Source organism: Protopterus annectens, chromosome 16.part0 (genome assembly GCF_019279795.1).
Source record: "Protopterus annectens isolate FY-2018-M chromosome 16.part0, PAN1.0, whole genome shotgun sequence".
NCBI lineage: Eukaryota > Metazoa > Chordata > Ceratodontiformes > Protopteridae > Protopterus > Protopterus annectens.
This window is the reverse complement of record NC_056750.1, coordinates 876,163,141-876,176,062: the sequence shown is the minus strand read 5'-3', so window position 1 is coordinate 876,176,062 and position 12,922 is coordinate 876,163,141. Positions and strand designations below refer to the sequence as shown.

At 43.9% G+C, this 12,922-nt stretch overlaps 1 protein-coding gene across 6 annotated transcripts in view; it reads right to left on the bottom strand.

The window, feature by feature from the left end:
- ATXN2L (ataxin 2 like) overlaps positions 1-12,922 on the bottom strand; it is a 1,992,254-nt gene that overhangs the window by 1,504,081 nt on the left and 475,251 nt on the right. The window lies entirely within an intron of this gene.

Genomic DNA, 12,922 nt, shown 5'->3' with positions numbered 1-12,922 from the left:
ACTGCAAGCAGATAACCCAAATGTGATGACTGCAACACGAAGAAAATCTGCACAGATGCCAGCATTCTCCAGGGTGAGGAGAGCTTCTACAGAGTGCAGTTTCTTGTTGAGACTCCTATCATTGAGCAGTATCACCTCCAATATGTCCTGAGTAGCTTTTGTTATTTTGGAAGGTTTGTCTGTTTGCCAGTGCCTAAATAAGGCACTACAGGGGTGGATATTGTTTTTGGCAATATCCAAAAGCCTAGAGGTGACAAGTGGAGACCATCTCTGGGAAAGCAGCGTGGCCTGTCAACCATGTCCTCCCAGGCTGTTGAGTACTGGACCTCTTTGGAATGACACCAGTAACTAAGCCAATTGTTAAAGTCAATAATTTTCTGTTTGTATTGGGGCATCCTCCTTGGAGACGGTAGAATTCTGCTCAATGAATGCTGTTCAATGTTACACTCCTATCTGCCTGTAACACATTCTGAGAGTTCAATCATGCCTCCCTCTCCATACAGTCCAAGGAGGTACGTCTCATGTCATTTATAGGATTCTTTATACATCTGGGACTGCAGCAGAGATCCTTCAAATAGATGCAATGGAGGCTACAAAACAACTATCTTCAAGAATGAAAATTTCAGCAAATGGAGTGTGGAAATGCCTCATTACTATTACATGAATAAAGCGCTTAAATGTGAAAGTAATTTTAACTGAATAAAAAGATCTTCAGCTCAGATTTTTCTTTCTGAATCCTGGGCAGCTCATTGGAACCCCACTTATAGTGCTCCCTTTTATGAATTATTGTCTTGTCAAAAGAAATGATTTCCAAAGGCATACCTAGCAATATATTTCATACACTGTTATGAGTTAAGTTTCATCCCTTTAATAATGGTTGCCTGTTTATTGCAAGACTCTAGGAAAGTTACTTAACTAACCATCCCTACCAGGCCTCCAATGAAAGTGGGTCTCAAACAAGTTGGGAAAACCCAACAAAAATGCAATTTAAAAACAAAACAATACTGGTACTTCACCCAGTGCAGCAAATGCAAAGGCAAGTTTTAACAAAAGACTGTACAGTGAAAAATAAAGGGGAAAAGCCAGGGGGGAAAAAGGAAAAAACTTTGAACCCAATAGTCAAGCGTTTTGATTTTTTTCTGGATTTTTTCCCCTTTTTTATTTGTCAATGTACAATCCACTCTTTTAGTGAGGTACAAAATTAAACATAATAGGAAGGGAGCACAATGAGATTGTCACCTCAATCAGTATGGTAGACCAGTGGCAAGTTTATCTGCACTAAACTGGTTAGACTCACCTGTATCAAAAAAAAGTCAGAGGAAGAAGAGGAAAAGTAGAGTTATTTAAGATAACTCACCATAACAGTAGACATTTAAAGAGATCACTGTTGCAGAAGTACATGTGGGACTTACCCTGCTATAGATCAGACTTGTGGCCAGTATCCAAAGCTTAAGAGTACCTTCCACACAACCATACATCTGAGGAAGCACAACAGTGTGCCAGCATAAAAGTCAAAGCAGACAGTCCCAAAATTAAGAGCTTTCTTGCTCTGCAGAAAGATTAGTTGGGTAAGAACCTGCCATAATGACAGATGACCCTCTCTTCCTTGTTGCAGTATTCTTTACGTAAAAGAGTTGCCTGCCAAGGCAACCAGATATTAGCCAGTATATCAAAGTCTTTTACTACCATAGGGTGCTTGTTATGTCTGATGTAGGCTACTGTCAGACATAGGCCATAAAAGAGACATACATGTGCACCATCCTCAGAACTGAAGCCACAGGCGGAGAGGCAGCCCAAGAGAAAGAGGATCAATGCATCCAGGAACACCAGGAAGTGGGGGAGTAGGGTGGGACAGAATACTGCAACAGAGAAGGAAAAGACATCTATCATTACGGTGACTTTTTACACAACTAATCTATTTCCTTCTAGTCATCTGTTGCAGTATTTTTTACATGAGGGAAAATACAAAAGCTCATGCAGAAAACGAGGTGGAAGTGGCAGAGGAACTCTCCAGGAAGCCATGGAGAATGGCCCTAGCAAACCTTGCCCTGCATCTGGAGATAGAATCCAGCTTGTAATGTTTTGTGAAGGTGTGAACAGATGTCCAGGTAGCTGCTTCTATGATGGATTTTGTGTCCAGCCCTTTGAGGAATGCCTCAGAGGAAGACACTGCAGTTGTAGAGTGAGCTTTCACTGAGCCAGGAACAGCTTTACCATGACGGGAATAGCAAAATTAAATGGATTTGGAGATCCAGTTAGACTCTGTCTGTTTGGACACAAGCAATCCCAGAGACCTGAAGTGGAATAATACAAACAGTTGGTCTGATTTTATAAAAGGTCTGGTCTTGTGCAGATAAAACATGAGTTGTCCGTGTACATTACGTGTGTGCAGGATCCTCTCACTATTGTTCTGGGGAGAGGGGGAAAAGGTAGGGAGGTGAATGGCCTGGTTTAAGGACAATTCATTAATTACCTTTGGCATGAAGGAGGGGTTAGTCTGAAGGGAAACCCCGTCTTTGTGGAAGGACAAGAGAGGGGAGGCCATAATGGCTTGTAATTCTGATACCTGCCTGGCATAGGTAATAGCCACCAGGAGAACAGTTTGCCAGGTAGAGTGTTTGAGGGAGCTAGAAGAGGCTGGCTCGAAAGGTGCTTGAGTCAGTTTCTCTAGCACACAGTTAAGGTCCACAGGGTGGAGCTACAGGTCTTTTGGCAGGTCTACTGAGGAGGACGCCTTTAAGGAATGGTTTGGCCTCAAATCTGGAAACGAGGGGAGGGGAAAAGTACAGTTGTGTACACTTACCATAAATGTAGATGTTCGACTGTATTCACTGTTGCAGTCATTTCATTTGGGTAATCTGCTGGCAGGATGCCCTCAGTTGGCCTGAATTCCAAAGTCTTGGGTCCTGCGTCAGTTGCTGTCTTCTCTTCCATGACGTCAGGGTATAAAACATGCAGCCGATGCCATTTTCTTTAGTTTTTCTTGCCCCCGATGTCAGGTGCACCCATAAAGGTAGCAATATTATATATATATGTATATGTACATGCATCAAAATAAACTTTACCTTCATCTACAAGGAAGTAGACCACATAGGTTGTAGAAGATAGAGAAGGAAAGATAAACCGCAGAATGACAGGGGGATGGCGGGAGAGTAACCTGGACTGCAACAGTGAATACACTCGAACATCTACATTTATGGTAAGTGTACACAACTGTACTATGTTCTTCGTGTTTCACTGTTGCAGTCATTACATTTGGGTAGAATCCCAAAGCTATGGTTGGGAGGCTGGAGCAAAATAGCATTAGGTGCGGCTATAAGGCCCTGCAGCACTGCAGTGGCAAAGCCTGCCCTGGACTTAAAAGAGTAGAGAGGCAAATGGTAATGCTTTGTAAAAGTGTGAACAGAACTCCAAGTAGCAGCCTCTGGAATGTCTTTGGTTGGTACTTCTCTGAGAAAGGCTGCTGAAGTAGCTGCAGCTCTGGTGGAATGAGACCTAATGCCCTTGGGCACAGGTTTACCATGGTGTAAGTAGCAGAAACGGAAGCAGTGGCTTATCCACTTCGAAACTGTCTGTTTTGAAATAGCCTTGCCTTCTGATCCTGCAGCATATGACACTAGTAATTGCTCAGTTTTTCTTAGAGCTTAGTCCTGCTCAAGTAGAATCTTAGCTGTCTGTGTACGTCAAAGGAATGCAGAATTCTCTCCCCTTTGTTCTGTAGATTTGGATAAAAAGTTGGCAGATGAATTGTTTGGTTAAGAGCCACACTGGAAACTACCTTAGGCATAAAAGTAGGATTTGTCCTGAGAGACACCCTGTCTGGTAAAATATGATAAAAGGCTCTACAGTCATGAGGGCCTGTAGCTCTGAAACTCTTCTTGCTGAGGTAATTGCTAGTAGCAGAGCTGTCTTCCATGATAAGAACTTTATATCAGCGGTAGCAGCTGGTTCAAATGGAGGCAGGGTGGGCTTTTCCAACACATAATTGAGGTCCCATGCAGGTAATTGTGATCTTCTAGGAGGCCTTAAAATTTGGCTCCTCTAAGACACTGCTTTAGTAAAGGATGAGAAAAGATTGGTGGCTCTGAAGTGTAATGAGCCAAAATGGCAGAGGCATGGATCTTGATTGATGAGAAAGATAGGCCTTTGTCAAGCATCTCAGTTAAGTATTGTAATATCTGAGGAATATGTGGTTCTGTTGTATCAGTTCCTTGTGCTTGATTCCAAGCACAGAATCTCTTCCATTTGTCAGCATAAGATTTTCTAGTACTAGGCCTTCTGGCTTCCAAAATCACATCCATCACAGCTTTACTGAGAGGTGTCGTTTGTATGATTACCTGATTAGCCATGCTGCCAGATTCAGGGTCTGTAGTTGATTGTGCAGGATCTGATTGTTTTGCTGGGAAAGTAGTTGTGGTCTTTGAGGCAAGGTCCAAGCTGGGTACTGAGACAAGTTCCTTAGGATTGGGTACCAGTATTGGCAGGGCCAGTCCGAGGCAATTAATATCATCTTTGGCTTCTCTTGTCTGACTTTTAGGTGTATCTTATGTAGAAGAATCAGAGGAGGAAAGGCGTAAATTGATAGGTGTTTCCAACTGAAGGATAAGGCGTCCACTTTCCATGTTTGTCTGTGTTAAGTCCTTGTGCAGAATCTTTTCAAATGATAATTTTGAGGAGAGACAAAAAGATCTATGTCTGGGCTCCCCATTTCTCTGCTATCATGCTGAAAACTTGTGGATTTAGTTTCCACTCGTGAGGATCCATAAAGTTTCTGCTTAAATCGTCTGCCAGAGTGTTTTGTTTTCCTGGCAGGAATTGAGCTTGAAGATAAATTTGGTAGGTCAAAGCTGTCTCCCACAGTGCCATGGCTAATCTGCAAAGAGGGTATGAGTGTGTGTGCCCCCTTGCTTGTTTATAACCACATGACTGCGGTGTTGTCCGTCTTTATCAGTAGTTGTCCTGGATGAAGTAAGTCCTTGAAGGCTGTTAGGGCATTTTGAACAGCTAGCATATCTTTCTGGTTGATATGTAGATGCATTTGTTTTGGTGCCCATATGCCCTGAATGCTTCGTCCTGCCATGTGGGCCCCACAGGTATAATCTGATGCGTCTGTTGTTAAGGTTTGGCTGGCATGGGGTAGAGTGAAGAGTCGTCCCATGTTTTGGTAACAGGCCTATACCCACCATAGAAACTCCTGCTGTAGGCAGGGACTGAGAGAAATCATTGTTTCCAGACTGTGTGAATGTTGACTCAATAAACTTTTTAGATACCATTGAAGTTTCCTCATATGCAGTCTTGCATATGGAATTAGTAGGATGCAGGATGCCATGAAGCCCAGAGCCTGCAGAATTTGTCTTGCAGAAGACTGGGTTTTTGTTGCCATCAGTCTGAAGTAAGTAGTCAGTTGCCTTTGTTTGTCTGGCGTGAGGTAAGCCATCTGGGCAGTTGTATTCAAGCTTGCACCCAGGAATGTTATCTTTTGAGAGGGTATCAGTTGTGATTTCTTTTTGTTTATTCTGTACCCTAGGCATGTTAGAAGCCTTTTCACAAACACCAGGTGTCGCAGAAGAGTGTCCTTGTTCTCTGATTGAATGAGACAGTCGTCCAAGTAAGGATATATTTGTATACTTCTTTGTCTGCAAAATGCAATTACTTGTGCCAGGCACTTTGTAAAGACCCTGGTCACAGTAGATAAGCCAAAGGGCAGTGCAGAGAGTTGGTAATGCATTAAGCCAGCCTTGAATCCGAGGTATCTTCTGCACAACTGTCTTATTGGGACATGCAGATATGCCTCTTATAGGTCTAAAGTCACCAGCCAAGCATTCTTGCTCAGCATAGGCAGAAGCTGCTGCAAAGTGAGCATTTTGAAATGTCCAGGTATGTGTTCAAAATCGATAAATCCCATATTGGCCGCCAGGCCTTGTCCTTTCTGGGTACCAAGAACAGTCAAGTAAAAACCTTGTCCTTTTTCCTGTTCTGGTACTGTTTGAATGGCCCCCATATCCATGAGGGACGTAACCTGTTTCTGTGCCTCTGTCCATTGATTTTTTGGCAGATCTGGCCAACCATTTGTCATTGGCAGAGTGTGGAAATGGAATCTGTATCCCTGTGATACGATGTTTAATACCCACTTGTCCTGGGTTATTAACTACCAATTTTGAGCAAAAAGTGCTAATTTTCCCCTTTAGGGTGCTGCCAAAAGATAAGTGCTTGGTGTAGGCAGAGGGAAGTCATTGGGATTGCTTTCTGTAGGTTTGCGCTTTATCTTCCTCCAGATTTGGAGGTGGATGTGCCCCATTGCTATGACCTGTAAGAGTCTTGCGCTGGTATCTGGAACCCTTAGGGCATCTGGATTTGCCCCTTTGATCTCTGTCTGAGACAGGAAAGGACCAATTTTTTGTATGCCAGTGTCTACTGAATCTGGGTGGCTGCACTTGTAAGAAGTCTTTAACAGTTTGCATAGACTTAGCTTTGTCTTCCATTTTAATTAACACCTCTTCTGCCTTAATACCAAACAGAGAATCATGCTGTAAAGGTGCAGCTAGCAATTTAGCTTTAACATGGTCAGGCAAATTTTGTTCCTTTAACCAGGCATGCCTCCTAATCACAGATCCAATAACTGCAGCCCTGCAGGAGGCCTCTAAAGAATCAAAACCAAATTGCAAAGTATGCTTTCCAACTTGTTCAGCTGCATGCAATAATTCCTGCAATTCTTTATTTTCTGCACATTCTGAAATCATCATTTTCTGTTTCAGCAATCCCATAACATGTTGTTGGTACTTAAGCATATGAAACTGACAGTTTAAGGCCCTGATTCCCAAGGTTGCAGATGTATAAACCTTTTTTCCCCATCTGTCCAGTGCCCTTGAATCCCTGTCAGAGGGGGTAGGGTTTTTTGCTGTTGAAGACTTAACTCCCTTTGGACCCTGTGAAATAGTTTCAGGATCAGCAGCAGGGTATCTAAATAAAAATTTATGAGAGTCAGGGAACCCTGTAACATCTGTCAGGCTTACTGGGAGCCGGAGGTAAGGAGTCAGGGGTCAAGCTTGACTCCGAAAACACATAATCCACAATGTCTAAAACAGGGGGAATGGCTAAAGGCTTGTGCTGAGGGAGAAGGAAATCCCTGAGCCTCTTTTTTGATTCTGAGAAGTCTTGACTCTCCCAGTGAAAATGCTCCCTCAAAGTATGCAAGGTTTCTCCAAATGAATAATCCTCAGGAGGAGATGCAGATGGAATAGACTCCTCAGCATCAGAATCCTCATAGGGAGGTATAGATAATTCCTGATCAGAAGAGGAATCAGAAGAAATAGAAACCTGATCTGGAGATTCATAATCAGTGTCTTGCCTAGGCCTCTTATCTGGAGGGGGATGGGTACCCCTGATCAAGGTAATACAGTCTTCAGCCATTTTGAGCATCTGTGTTTTAGGCATGGAGGCCTGTGCACGTGGCTCATGCGTCGTTTTTTTAGTTTTAGGAGTTGCTTTTGTCTTTGGTTTTGCAGCTGTCTTCAGTTTGATGTACAAATGTTGAGGTCTGAATACACCCCTCAGAAGCCGGTGCCTGCTCAGTGGCTCCGGACCCATCTGAGAGAAATACATCCGTCGGTCCAATACCTTGAGTATCTTGTGGCATGCCGAACTCCACATGGGTGTCGGTAGAGGCCTGCGACTCGAAGGTAGCGAGTATCAGGGGCTGCGAAGCCGCCTCACTGAGTACCAGCGAACTGGCGACTGGCTTAGGAGAAGCTTTGTCGTCGGTTTTGGATCTCGACTGCCTTTCTCTGTCCTTTTCTTTGCGTTTTTTTATGTACTCCGGTGGTTGGACTGCTATCCCGATGACATTTCTGGTTAGTTAAACCTGTTTCCAAAATATTTGGTGCAAAAATATACCAACGCTTAATAGTGCGTTGGTTAAATCTAGCACAAAACCGACAGCCAGGCACGTTGTGATCAGGGCCTAGGCAAGGAATACAGTATAAATGGAAATCCTTATGAGGTATTTGCTTCCCACAAGTAATACAATTATTAACTTTTTCTGACATAGGCAAAAAGCAAGAAAAAAGTTTCCCCAACGGGGTAATTAGCTTTAGTGAAGACTTCGGTTTTGAAACTCAAACTCGAATATTTCAGTAGTCGGCAGACAGGCACTTGCGAAATGCTTCTGCTTTGGGCACCACACGGCAAGAAAGACTAAAGAAAATGGCGTCGGCTGCATGTTTTATACCCCTGATGACCTGACGTCATGAAAGAGAAGACAGCAACCGACGCAGGACCCAAGACTTTGGAATTCAGGCCGACTGAGGGCAACCTGCCAGCAGATTACCCATATATAATGACTGCAACAGTGAAACACGAAGAACATGTGGTAGACAAGCAGAGATAGCTGACAAATTTACTTTTATGGAGGAAAAAGCTAAGCCTTCATTGAGCAATTCACACAGATATGAGAGAACCATAGGAGTATCCCCTGTAAGTGGGTCCAGGTTTCTAGCAAAACACCAAAGTGAAGGCATCTTCCATTTGGAAAGGTAAGATTCTCTGGTATTGGGTTTCCTGGCCTCCTGCAGGACCTGAAGCATGTCTTCAGAATAAAGGTGTCTGAAAGGGATTAGGGCTCTATCACCCACAGGGTCAGTTTGATAGTTTACAACTGTGGGTGGATGATTGACCCCTTGTTCTGTGTGAGCAAGTCCACTCTATTGTGATGTAACTTGTGATAACTGCCCTTGGCTAGATGAAGAAGGGGGAACCAGTGCTGTCTTGGCCAACAGGAAGTCACCAGCAAGATTTTTGGTTTGTCCTGTTGAATTTTCAGAAGGACTTTGGGAATGTATGGTAGGAGAGGAAATGCATACACGAATTTCCCCTTCCATGAGATTGATAGGGCGTCCACTTTCCATGCCTGAAGATGTGGTTCTCTGGCACATAATTCTGGAAGCTGTTTGTTCAGAGGGGAGGCAAACAAGTCTATCTGTAGACTACCCCACTGGTGGACAATGTCCAGGAACCCATCCCTGTGAAGCATCTATTCATGGGTCTGTGTTCTGTACTTGCTCAATGTTTCTGCCATAGAGCTCTGATTGGAAGGGATGCAAACCGCATGAAGAGATAACTCCAGTGGGTGGGCATGTTGAGACCACAGTGACTTCAGAAACCATTGTAATTTCCTCATGTGTAGCCTTGCCAGAGGAAGGATAGGGATGGTAAAGGTCATCAACCCCAAGATTCTTATAAACTGTCTTGCAGACAGGAAGTTGATTAGGGGGATCTCTGAGAAAAGGAGAGAAACCTCCTGGGCCTTCTGGGGGGGGGGGGGGGTGGACACCATCATTTTCTTGGTTTGAAATCTGCACCCAGAAAGACATGGTCTTCGGATGGGAAGAGTGAAGATTTTTTTGAAGTTGATGGTGAATCCAGACTTTGCAAAATGGCAATGGCTGAGTGGATGTTTTTCCTAGGTAGGGGAAGATCTGAATGCCTTGGAGTCTGCAGAAGGCAGCCACAGGCACTAGGCATTTTGTGAAGACTCTTGGGGCAGTGGAAAGTCCAAAAGGCAAGGCAGAGAATTGAAAATGAAAGGAGCCCACAGAAAAAAGTAGGAATTTCCTGTATCAAGGATGAATAGGGATATGGAGATAATTATCCTTGATGTCTATGAATGCTAGGAAGGCCTGACGGAGGATAAGAAGGAAGTGAGTTTGGAGAAGAGTTATCACTGAAGGAGGAAACTTTCAGAAAGTCGTTGAGATGGGAGAGGTCTAGGATGGGTCTCTAAGGTCCTTCCTTCCTAGGAAACAAAAACAAGCAAGAATAAAAGTCTTTTCCTTTTTGGGCTGGGGGCATGGACTGGATAGAGCCCTGTTCTAACAGGTTTTTCAGAAGTGGGGGGAAAAGAGGTTCCTGTTCTTTTGGAGGTTGAGGGATACACCTCTGAAGGGAGATACTGTGTTCCAGACCATAAAGTATCTCTTCATTATGATGCTGAGGACCAGAGTCTTGAGTGATGGACTCCCAGGTTGAAAGGGATAGGCTAAGGTGCAGGGAGAGGAGAGGGGTGCCAAGATTGTCTGAGGAGTCATGAGGAAGAGCCCCGTCCTATCAGGAAAGTATTTTCTTGGACCCCTTGTGGGGTTCTCATTGGTGGGTCTGGGATTGCCTGCATACAAATACCCATTTACCAGGGTAGTTCCTGTTGAATTTAGGCACAGGTTAGACCAATATGTGTTTAAGGTCTTTTAGTTCCTTGCTCTTTTCTTGCAGGGATTTGAACAGTTCAGCAGAGGGTTTGCCAAATAAAGCGGAATTGCCCAAGGGGGCATCCAAAAGCTTCGTCTTTATGTCCTCAGGGAAGGGCACAGAGGTAAATCTTCTTAGGGCACAGGAAGAAGCTGCAGCTCGAAAAGTGGCCTCTACTGCATCATAGATGGATTTAATCGAATGTCTGGCTACCTGAGAGGATGCAGCAATATAAGAGAATGTCAAGGCTTGGTTCTCAGAATCTGGCATATCTGACACCAACTTGGAAATCTGTGACAAGAGTTCCATTTTGTACTTGGTCACGTGGGTCAGGTAATTCAAGGCTCTGAATGCTAAGGTGGCTCAGGTATAAATTATCTTGCCCAGCCTCTCCAGATGTCTTCTATCCTTGTCTGAAGGGAGGAGGGAAGTACAGGGAAATGACCTGGAAGTCTTATCAGAGGCTACTGAGATCACAGAGGAGTCTACTACATGGGCCTTAAAGGAAATTGCAATCCTGGGGCACTTTGTAACACCAGTATGGCTTTTTCAGAGCTGGAAAGTGAGAGTCAGAGTGAGCAGACATGGATGTAAAAGCATCCAAAAAAGTTGGGATAACAGGAGGAATGGCAGAAGGATTAGGAGACTGTACTTGAAGAAGGTCATAATATTGTTTTTGGACCTCAGACATTTGTGAACTGTCCCATATAAAATGATCTTTCATCTCAGAAATTGTCTTCCCAAAGGAAATTTCCTCGACAGGGGATCCTGTTCTATTTAAATCTTCCTCAGGGGAAGCATACCCCAAGGGCGAGAGGATTTGGGATGAGTAAACCAGAGAATCATTGCCCTCATCAAATGAAGAATCCTCCTCTGAGGTGGCTTGTGCCCTGGCTCTTTTCTGAGGGGAAGCAGGTCAGGGAAGTAGGGAAATTGGCTGACCTGAGGGAGGCCTTACAGCCATGAAAGCCTTAAAAAGAGGCCTTGTGTGAAATTCTGCCACTCCTTCTAAGAGTCTGCAGGAGGAGAGGAACGTTTAATTTTTTTTGTTTTTTCTTTGCTGGAGTAGCCGTCTGATGCAAATTAAGAGGGACAGATGTAGGCCTACATTTGACCAGGTCCGACTCAACATCCTCTCTCACTACAATCTGGGTTATTCCTCTGGGGCCTTCAGACACGATGAGCCTAGGTTCCTCCTGGACATCAGTAGCCGATGACTGAGAGGCCTCTCTGGACGTGCATATGTTCGGTACCAAGGTGGCTTGCACAATGGGCTCAGCCTGTGGATCTGGATCTGTGATGGAGCGTCTCTCTGAGCTCTCATGTGCTTCGGGAGAGATGTCCATACTGAGAGGCACAGCTTCAGCTTCGGGCCTAGGTTTTTTGGCCTTATGTTTAGTAGGCTCGGTCGAGTCGAAGGAACTTTTCAAAGTGCTTTTTGCTAGCGGCTTAAGGCATTGATTTTCCAAGTAGATAGCATGGGACAATAGCCAACTACGGAGGGTCTTGGGCACAAAGAGTTTTTATGGTCATGCTTGTGCCAGAGACAGAAAAGGCACTGGGAATGACTACCCTTGTGCAGAATCTGTCTTCCACAGTCTCACTTCCCTTTCCTGGATGACATTAACCTCAATCAAAATAAAGCAGTAGCAAAAGACAAAAAGGATTTCCCAATAGGACACTTATCTTTATAGAAGAAAACAATGTCGGCAGCAGAGCGATGTCTGTGACAGGCGATCTGACTAGCAACAAAAGAAGTTCTGAGGATGGTGAGTGCGTGCATCTCTTTTACAGTGTACATCTGAAAGTAGCCTAAGTCAGACATACCACGCATCCTACGGTAGTAAAAGACTGATATACTGGCTGACATCAGGTTGCCTTGGCAGGCAACTCCCTAATTTAAAGAATACTCTAACAGAAGGACATAAGGGAGGATACAGCCCTAAATTTATGTGCTAGGGGAAAAGGGAGAACCCCACTATGGCAATTAAGATTATGAAGAACAAGAAAAGGGGAAAGGAGAGACTGTGTTAGTACTGCAACAATTATCTGTTTGAACATCTACTGTGCTGGCAAGTTTACTTATACAGCTGCATTATGTTCATCATTAGATCACTGCTGCAGTAGTCCAAGCTATAAAAGAGGATTATCAAAGCTTACATAGCAAGGAAGAAGGGTCAAGGTTTAGGAGTCCATGGAGAATCTTCCTAACAAAGCCTGTTCTCGATACGAAATAAAGGTCAATCTTGTGTCTGCTGATGACAAAGTTGTGGACTCTAGAATACTTCTACAGCCCAACCCTTCCAAAAAGCTGCAGTAGTAGACAAGGCTCTGACACAGTAACCTTTGACCTTAGAAGGAACGGCTTTCCATGGTGAGAATGACACAACTGGACTGCATGGAATAATCATCTAAAAATAGTCTGTTTGTGACTGGTAACCCCTTTTGCTGATCTTCACTGGACTTGAAAAGTTGATTTAGAGGATCCAAAGTCCTTAGTCCATCTATGTAGTACCAGAGTTGCCTGTGGACATTCTTAATAGGAGCATTCTCTCCCCTTTATTTTCAGATTCTGGAAAAAATACCAGGAGATGAACAGATTGACTTAAGATAAATTCTAGTATCATCTCTGGCATGAAGGATAGGTTAGTTTTCAAGAATACCCTATCCTTATGAAAGGTAT